This window comes from Oncorhynchus keta, unplaced genomic scaffold (genome assembly GCF_023373465.1).
Source record: "Oncorhynchus keta strain PuntledgeMale-10-30-2019 unplaced genomic scaffold, Oket_V2 Un_contig_1216_pilon_pilon, whole genome shotgun sequence".
Classification (NCBI taxonomy): Eukaryota; Metazoa; Chordata; class Actinopteri; order Salmoniformes; family Salmonidae; genus Oncorhynchus; species Oncorhynchus keta.
The window spans coordinates 21,669-31,235 of NW_026277781.1; the positions used below are offsets into that span (position 1 = coordinate 21,669).

At 50.8% G+C, this 9,567-nt stretch overlaps 1 non-coding gene and 2 pseudogenes across 1 annotated transcript; 1 reads left to right on the plus strand and 2 right to left on the minus strand.

Annotated features, from left to right (window-relative positions):
• Window positions 1–408: 408 nt before the first annotated feature.
• Window positions 409–584, minus strand: LOC118381170 (uncharacterized; annotated as a pseudogene).
• A 5,289-nt stretch (window positions 585–5,873) lies between these two features.
• On the minus strand, window positions 5,874–5,990 carry LOC118381171 (U5 spliceosomal RNA). The gene has a single exon (XR_004825017.1). It is a non-coding gene; the product is annotated as a U5 spliceosomal RNA (small nuclear RNA).
• A 1,755-nt stretch (window positions 5,991–7,745) lies between these two features.
• On the plus strand, window positions 7,746–7,923 carry LOC118381169 (uncharacterized; annotated as a pseudogene).
• Window positions 7,924–9,567: the final 1,644 nt, after the last annotated feature.

Sequence of the window (9,567 nt, forward strand, 5' to 3'; positions counted from 1 at the left end):
CCCTCCGCCGCCATGTTCCGCTGCAAGCAGTAAACGTGCACTGGGTCCACCCTTAACCCTTCAATGATTACCGTCCTGATGAACCATTCTCTGTTCCCAATTTGCTGGCCCTTGTTCTTCCAAACGAATTGCAACATATTTCGCAGTCCAGCCCCTCTGGCTGACTGTTGATCCTGCCCTCCCCTCCGGCCATCGGCTTTTGGCTAAGGGGTTACGGCACCTCGGTACCCAACTTGAACTTAACTAAAATGGCGGGAAACGGGGGACCCAATTGAAGAGCGCTTCGCCTTTCTTTCAGTTTGAATGTTTCTTTCCTTCTTCTCTTTTTCTGCTGACTGGCTAGCTAGCTAGCTAGCTAGCTGTTTACATAGCTTTGTGAATGAGTATTTTTCCTTGAAAACGGGAGAAAAGTGTTGCACCGATCCCGGAGGTACTGCAATACTGGGTCGATGCGTGGAGCGGACGGAGCAAGCCCCATTTCCGACTCCCTGTTTGAAAAATCGATTTAATATGTAGTCCCCCGATGGGGGACGTATCAGATATTAAACTGATAAGAACAGATTTTTTTTTATAGAAAAAATAATTTATTTACACTCAATACCATTCATACTATTACAAAATCATAATTCTCATTCATTCTTAATTATCTATTTACAAAGCCCAATCACCAAAAACCAAACAAAAACAAACCTCAGGGGAGCATCGTCCCTCCCCGTCATACCTAACCAATACCTAACCATTCCCTATCTCCCCTTCCCTAATCTATCCCCTTACAAATCTCACTCTAACACTCCCAGCCCTAATCCCCCTTCCACCTCTCCTGTGCCGCATGCCTTCTCTTTGCAGGTATCCATACATCTCCCACTTCCTCTCCTCCCTCTTCATCCTCCCCTCAAATCACCTTCCACCCTTCTCACTATCCCTTCCACCCCCAATCTCTCCCTGTCTTGACTAAATTCTGCCTGGCTTTCCACAGTCCCCTTTTAAAGAGACTCATGAGAAGCCAGGGCAGAAACCTGTCCCTATCTGTTCCCTTCGCTCTCCCTACGCTCTCTCTAACCTAGCCCATGTCAGCACAAAGTCACTCCTAACCACACCTAGCAACACCCGTGCCCTAGCCCAGACTAGTCCGGCAAAGGCACAGTCCCAGAAAGCATGGCGCACAGTCTCCTCCCTGCCACAAACAGATCTTGGACAGGTGGGGGATCGCGACAAACTATGCCGGTACGTACCGGCAAGCACTTGTGGAGGCCCAACCAATTCAGGTCCTTGAGCCTGTTGTCCAGGCCCCGCGCCTGCACTCCCTCCCAGACCACTGACGAGATGCCCGCTACAGGCGCAGGACTCCCTGCCTGTCTGACCTCCTCGTACAGGTGCCTGTGATCTAAACCTACTCGGGCAACTTCAACCTCGGGGTGCGCACGCAGCCACTTGGCCGCATGGCCAAAGTGCCACGGCAGCTGTTCCGCCCGAGGACCCGCGTTAGACCACACCATTACGCTTCTCGCCTGATACGAGAAGAACACCCGCAGGAGATAACCGGACAATGGATAGATGTATGCCAAATACAAAAGAGATGGCAATACATCCACATTTAAGACCAGGACCTTACCTATAAAAGACAAAGAACTAGCCTTCCACATTGCAAGCTTCCTCTGTACCACTGCGATACCCATGTTCCAGTTCAGCGTCGCTGAGCCGGAGGTCTCAAAATGGACCCCGAGAATCCTCAGGGCCCCTTCACAGAGAGATAACCCCCCGGGCCCATCCGTCCTACCGCGCCATCTTCCGAAAAATTTAACGGAAGACTTTGCGTGATTCAGAACCGCCCCCGACGCTCGGGTGAAATCCCCAATGATGGCAAGGGACCTTGTCAAGCACGAGTCCTTGCATAGCAGCAAGGAAGTGTCGTCGGCGTACTGCGTCATCTTAACATGCAGCCCACCGCTTCCAGGGATCAACAAACCCTCCACCCCTGTGTCTGCCCTAATGGCAGCCCCCAGAGGCTCCATGTACAGAACGAAGAGGAGAGCCGAGAGTGGGCATCCCTGCCTGACCCCAGACGAGAGGTCAAAAACATCACCTAAGTGACTATTTACACTTACTCGGCACCCCGCTCCGACATACAAAGTACGGATCCATCCTATGTACTTCTCCCCAAAACCTAATCTACCTAATACCCTGAATAGAAAGGATCTATTCACGCGATCAAAGGCTTTCGCCTGATCTAGCGCTGCTACCATTAAAGGCAGCCCTCTATCTTCAACCCAGGCGATGGAGTCCCTGATTAACTGTAGGTTCCATCGAATAGAGCGGCCCTCTACCCCGCACGTCTGGTCCTCATGGACGACGTGGGAAGGGCTGTGCGCAACCGGTCCGCCAGGACCTTTTGCAAGCAACTTGTAATCAACACACAGCATGGTCAATGGCCGCCAGTTGCCAAGGTCTGTTGCGTCCCCCTTCTTGTACAGAAGTGACAGCACACCAACAGCCATTGATCCCCCTGGGACCCCCGTCTCAAGGATGGCCTTCAAGACTTCGAGGACCACTGGTCCAAGTATACCCCAAAACTTGAGGTAAAACTCAGCCGGCAGCCCATCCATCCCAGGCACCTTCCCTTTACCCATCCTCCTAAGAGCGCTCTTGTGACGTAGAAGTCCGTCACTGGCCGCGGGCAGCATTTGGTTCTTTAACGCACACACATATTCATCACTCCTCCCTGCGCCATTATAAGATAAGTTAACAATGTGGGTCGACACACAAATTAACTTCTGTCTTGGTGCATGCATTTCACACTTGTCAATGTTCATATTTGAGAGATACAATAATTATTATACTTATCAATGTTGTGGATGAGCGCATTGTTTGTTTGTTCTGTTCCTCTCTCTCCTTCTCTGTAGCTTCCGGGTATGCTGGAAAAGGACCCGAACTAAGGGCATTTTGGATTGAGCTGTGGATGGGGTAGCATTGTTTTTAAGCTGTCCCATAAGGTAGACGTTGATGGCAGTACTGTTGTTTTTTTTGTTCCGGAATCACTTGTAAATAAACACCTTTGCACAGAAGAACTTTTGCGGTTCCGCCATCTTTTATTTTGATAGAGGTTAGGTTATCCAGTTTAGCCTTCTGGCCTACTCTACGTGACAGCTCTCAACCTCGTCTAGTGAGATCTGCGCCTCCATCACGTCCTACTCTGCCTAGCCCTAACCGACTTAAAGAACATAGTGGAACAAGTCTCATTATGTTCTAGAAAGCCACTATGTGCACGCTCCAGGAAAGCTTGAGCCTTCAGCTCCTGCAGCTCCCTGAGCTGCGCCTTCAGGGCTGTGGATCTCTTCCCAGTCAATCGAACCACCAAGGTTGCCTGCCTCGTACTCAAGTTCGAGCAACCTTTGGATATGATCCACCTCCCTCCTTTCCTCCCTCTTTTTCCTCTTACCATATCCTATAATAAAGGCCCTAATCCTTACCTTTACTATATCCCACCACTCTAACACCCCCTCACACATGGGCCGGAGACCTTCAAGCCTCCGAAACACCCCTGTGACTGCATTGACAAAAGCCTGCTCATCCAGTAAATCCCGATCTAGTTTCCACTACCCCCTACCGAAGAGGCAGACTGGCGACCCCACCTGCAGGAGCACCCCGTCATGGTCCGAAAAGAAGACAGGCAACAGCCTCCCAGACAACCGACCCAAAGACCTAGATATGAAAATATAGTCGAGCCTCCGCGCAACCCCCCTGGAGTTGCGCCATGTGGGACCGACCATTGCCGGAGTAGTGTGCAGGCCACCATCAACCAGGCCATGGCAAGCCATTAGCCCGGTGATGGCGCCTGCACTACTGTCTCCCCCTATCCCCAAATCTATATTAAAATCACCTCCTATCACTAAGTGCCTATTTGTGACACACAGGGGCGCCAGACAGTCCACCATCTCCCTCCTGTCTGCCGCCCCATACACCCCAAATAACCTATATCTAATATCCCTATATGTGACATCTACTCCCAAAATTCTCCCCTGTATTACTACAAAAGTGCTCTCTACAATAAACTCCCTATTCCCAAACAATATCCCTACCCCAGTTGAGTGCACCCCTCCTATGCCCCACAACGAAAAACACTTATCCCACTCTCTCCTAAACCTCTTAACATCCCCTCCATCCCTCAGGTGAACCTCCTGCAAAAAACAAACATCAAAACCCACCCCTTCTAAAAAACTAAAAACCGCCCTCCTCTTAACAAAGTCCCTCAAACCCCTTACATTTAAACTAAACAAAATTAACATAATGTTATATTATAAAAACTAAAAATCTCACTTTTCCCAAATAAAACCAAAAACAACCACAAACAACAGGAGGCTCACCTGATGCTCCCCTGATCCATCACATCCGGCTGGGACGTCTTCCCCTCGTCTGACGTCCCCCCGTCCTCGTCTATTACTCCATCCCAGGATACAGTATTGGTGTAAGGCCGAGTTCCCTGCATCCTGGGTTCCCCACCAACACCCTCCATTTCTTCCTCCCTGAAAACCGCCGGGCCGAGACCAGGGGACCGCAAATCCTCAAAGAGGAGTTGAGAACCCCCAGCCAAAACGTCCCAATCAACCTCTCTTGCTCTTCCTTTCTTCCCTTCTTCTCCTTTCCGTCTCCCGTTCCAGGTCCTTTTCTCCCCACTTCTTCTCCTGTGGTTGCTCCCTTGTCCTCTTCTTTTCTTCCTTTCTTTTTATCCTTATCTTCTGGGCTCACGCCCTTGCCCTGGGGTTTACTTCCTTCCCCTCCTCTTCTACCCCCATCCCCTCCTCCTGCTCCCCCTCCGGCTGCAGACGCGTATGACCTACTACGAACCGGGCAATCGCGCCACAGGTGCGCTGACGAGCCACACTAGTGGCACGCCTTGGAATCGTCAAAAGTCAGAGGACATGGCCGTAGGCCATACAGCGCCTGCAAAACGGGGGCTGACGCGCATAGTACAATGTTCCCCTGTCAGCCCCCAGGGAGAACATGGCCGGGGGATGAAGGTAGCCACCCAGACCCCCCGGGTCCTCCCTGAGAAGGGCCTGGAATCCTCTCTTCCCATTCCAGAACCCCAGGGAGTCCCTGAGGAGTCTAGGGGAGGAGACTTTGTCCATAAATCTTTCCAAGAAGGCTCTTACATCCTCATCCTTAACGTGAGGATTATAAATATTGACCGTCACCATCCTGAAATTGTTCTTTGCCAAACTTTTGACGTCATAGAAACTCATGGGCCTCTTCTCTCCCACAGCTCTCGCCCTCTTCATGATCTCATCATGCATGGCTTCTGTGTAAAACGTGACATCGTAGGCCTTCTCCATGGGGTTACCCTGTAAACAAAGTACGTCCTTTACCTCCAGCTTTAGTGTACCAATGAGAATCGTCCTCCCGAAAGTCTCTCTCCCGACAGGCTCCATCTCCTTGTTGTTCCACACAAATCTCACTGTATTTGCTAACCCAATACCTGGGACCGATCTTTTGGAATATCTTCCGCCATTATTCAGAGAAAAAAAGCTATCTTAAAAAGAAGCCTCTGTTACAGGAAAAGGACAAATCCAAATCCTAAAAAACAAACAAAACTTTACCGCCCTCCGACCTTCGGCTTCCGGCTAGGCGAGCTTTGGGACAACTCAGTGTCAAGCTTGGTCTTAGCCGGAAGGCCGAGAAGCGATAACCCACAAATGGAACCCTGCAACCGCCGGGCCCCCGGGGGTCTCAACAGACCTCAGCGGGTTGGCAAAAGCCGGCGGCTAGTCACTCACTCACTCACTGGCATGTGTTTTTTGGAAAAAGTCGCTAATGTATCTTTAAGTCACTATCCTGGCCCACCTCTGTCAGTCAATTTCTCTTGAAACAAGATAGCGGGCTCTGCAAGAAGCAAAGCCCCTCCAAAAATACGTTGAACTCGTAAGTGTTCCTCTCCACGGAAGTCTTTAGTAAAAGGCGAAAGGCTTGTGCGTAATGAAGAGAAACCAGAATCGTATGGAAGTCGGAGGTGGGGGCCCGACACACACTCTGTGCACTCTAGGCCGGGTCCCTGCGGGTGCTCCCGGAAGCCACTCTTCCAAGTTTTCGAGGGCTGTGGATAAAAAGAAGGTCACAGACACAGAGACAAACACACACACACACACACACACAATCCTGGCCCAATTGTTTTTTTTTAAACAAAAATGGCGGGAAACGGGGGACCCCATTGAAGAGCGCTTCGACCTTTCTTTCAGTTTGAATGTTTCTTTCCTTCTTCTCTTCTTATGCTAGCTAGCTACCCGAAGGGGTTGGGAGGATACCTCCATCCTCCGGCAATGTTCTCCCTGGGGGCTGACAGGGGGACGTTACATTATGCCCGTCAGCCTCCTTTCTGCAGGCGGTGTATGGCCTATGGCCATACCCTGGCCTCGTGTGAAAGCAGGAGATGCAGGTTCTGCGGATCGGAGGAGCACGAGGCCAGGGACTGCGCTGAGCCGAAGAAATGCCACGGGTGTGGCTCGGTAGCGCACCTGTGGCGGGACTGCCCGGCCCGGCGTAGGTCATACGCGTCTGCAGCCGTGGGGGGAGCGAGAGCGGAGGATGGAGGAAGACGAGGAAGAGAGGAGCCGGAAAAAGGAGATGGAAGGGATGAACAGAAGGAGTCGGAGGGAGGAGGAGAAAAAGAGAAGAGAGCTGGAACAGAAAGAGAGGAGGACGGGATGGAAGAAGAGGTGGTCGGGACAGAAGGAGAGGTGGCCGGGATGGAAGGAGAAGGAGTCGGAATAGAGGTTGGGAAGGAGGTTGAAGGAGAAAAGGAAAAGAGAAAGAAGAAGAAGAAGACTGCGACGAGGATGGAGGAGAGTGAGGAGACGGTGAGAGTGGAGAGTCCAGAGAAGACAACAGGGGAGAGAAAGGAGACGGAGGAGGTTGTGCAGATGGAACCAGAAGGAGAGGCGGCCGGAATGGAGGAAGGGAAGGGGGTAAAAGGAGAAAAGAAGAAGAAGATGGTGAGGAGGGATGGGATGATGTTGGTGGATAGGGCAATGTTGGAGGATTTGAAAGAAAAGATGAAGGTTTTAGTGGAGAAAAAAAAGGCAGAGGAGAAGGCAGAGGAGAAGGCAAAGGAGAAGGAAGGCGCTGGGGTTTGCAAGGGAGATGGAGGCTTTCCTGACCCTCCGAGCAAGAGGACAAAGAAGGTGGCGAGGAGGAGGGCTGAAAAGAAAGGGGAGGGGGCAGAACGGGGGGATGGAGAGGTGGCGGGGCCCTCTTGGGCTCCGTCTCCATCTTCCTTTAAACCCCTCGCAGAGCTTGACCTCCCGGGTATGGCTCGGAGCTGGATGATGGAGGGGGAGGCGGATTTCCTCTTTTTGGAGGCCACGTCCCCGGTTCGGAGTCCGGAGGAGGGGGGGGTGATGGATTTGAGTGGGGGGCAGGTGTCGGGTGGTGTCGCTGTGTTCAGGGGACGGTGGGAAATGGGGGTAATGTAGGGTCACAGTTAGATGGGATAGAGAAAGGGAGCACTGGGTGAGAAGTTGTTGTAAAATAGGTGGTGTGTTTGGGCATATTGTAGGTTAGTGGTTAATGGTATTTGGTTTTGGATTTTTAGCAGTCTTGGACTGAACATTAGTGTTTGGTTAATAGAAGATATTTGAGTTAAAAAGAATTACTGAAGATTATTGTTTGGTTTAGGTTATTAGTTATGAAATTATTATTTGTAGTTTGTTGGAATTGTATAGTTAAGTTGACTGAATTTTAGAAGTGTAATAAAAATATTTTGTTAAAAAAAAAAAAAAATCTGTTCTTATCAGTTTAATATCTGATACGTCCCCCATCGGGGGACTACATATTAAATGGATTTTTCGAACAGGGAGTCGGAAATGGGGCTTGCTCCGTCCGCTCCACGCATCGACCCGGTATTGCAGTACCTCCGGGAACGGTGCAACACTTTTCTCCCGTTGTCAAGGAAAAATGCTCATTCACAAAGCTATGTAAACAGCTAGCTGGCTAGCTAGCTAGCTAGCATAAGAAGAGAAGAAGGAAAGAAACATTAAATCAAACTGAAAGAAAGGCGAAGCGCTCTTCAACGGGGTCCCCCGTTTCCCGCCATTTTTGTAAAAAAAACAAAAAAACTGTCCAGCAAAGGGAGGACCCTGGGGGCTATGGTGGGTTGAAAGCCATCCCATCCACCATAGTCCTCGGAGAGAACAGGGGCCATGTTCACTACCAGGACCAGCCCAAGCTGTGCCGTAAGTGTGGTGAACATGGCCACCTGGCAGACGCCTGTCAAAAGGTTGTCTGCATGAAGTGCCGGGAGGTGGTCCACCGCTACGAGGAATGCACGAATGGAAGGTCGTGCAACCTCTGTGGCGAGAGGTCCCACCTCATACGCGACTGCCCCTCCTCCTGGGCCAATAGGGTCAAGGCCGAAAAGAGGGAGTGGGCGGCCGCGGACCGTGCTTTTGAGTGCCGGAGGGCTGGAATGGCAGTTGCCGAGGTGGTAGTGGAGGAGCCGGTGGAGGAGGAGGTAGTGGTGGAGCCGGTAGAGGAGACAGTGGTGGAGCCGGTTGTGGTGGTGGGGGTGGTGGAAGAAGTGGGAGGAGAGGACAAAACCCTCCCCACCCCAACCCCCCTGCCCCAGACTAATGTGACCCCTGAAGGAGAAAGGGCCGAGAAAGACGGCTCTGGAGAGATCTTCAGTGAAAGCTCCGCAAGTGGGTCAGACATTATAGGGACGGTGTCGGGAAGCACCAGGTAGACAGGGTCAGGAGACACGGGAGAAGGGGGGGAGATTCAGGAGGAACACCTCCCCCCACGTAAAAGAAATGCTGAGGAGCTCTCCGACCCCGAACATGGCGAGGAGAAAAAAGGGAAGGTGGAATGGGAGAGCTCCCAGGGGGAGGAAGAACTTAGAACCTTCCCCTCCAACTCCCCCAATCAAGTCTCCTTTTTAAACCCAGTTTTAACCTCCTCTCCCATCCAACCCCCTTTACCCCGGAGGGAGAGAGAGAAATCACCAGAAAAATAACCCCCTTTTAACTGTTCAATGTCTCTTCTTTCAGCACTGTTTTTACTCACCCTTTTTATGGCTTTTAAAATCACCACTATAAATGTGAGGAGCGTAAAAACAGCAATGAGAGCACAGTTGGTTTTATCCTTTTTAGAAAGGTTTAACTCTGATGTGTTTTTATTACAGGAGTGTGGTCTACCCTTTTTATCCTCTTACAGCAAATGGGAGGCAGCACGGGCCCTCCATTTGGAGTGGTTCCAATTTTAACAAGAATGACGGTGTTGCCATTTTAATCAAGACCCCACAGGTGGTGGTGAAGGGGAGCACGGTGGTGGTGGGCATGCTCTTTTAGCCAATTGTACTTTTATGGGGAGGGATTTTAACGTGCTAAACGTACATGGTTTAACGACAAACATGACCAGTGCGCACTTTTAGAGGACCTGCAGTCCCACATGCTAGGGAGGGATCCTCTAGTGCTGGGTGGGGATTTTAATTGTGTTTTAAGTAGAGCATAGAGTGGCAGGAGAGGATTTTAAGATAGACAGGTCAAGTGTTTTATTGCAAGGGCTGTGCAGGGATTTTAA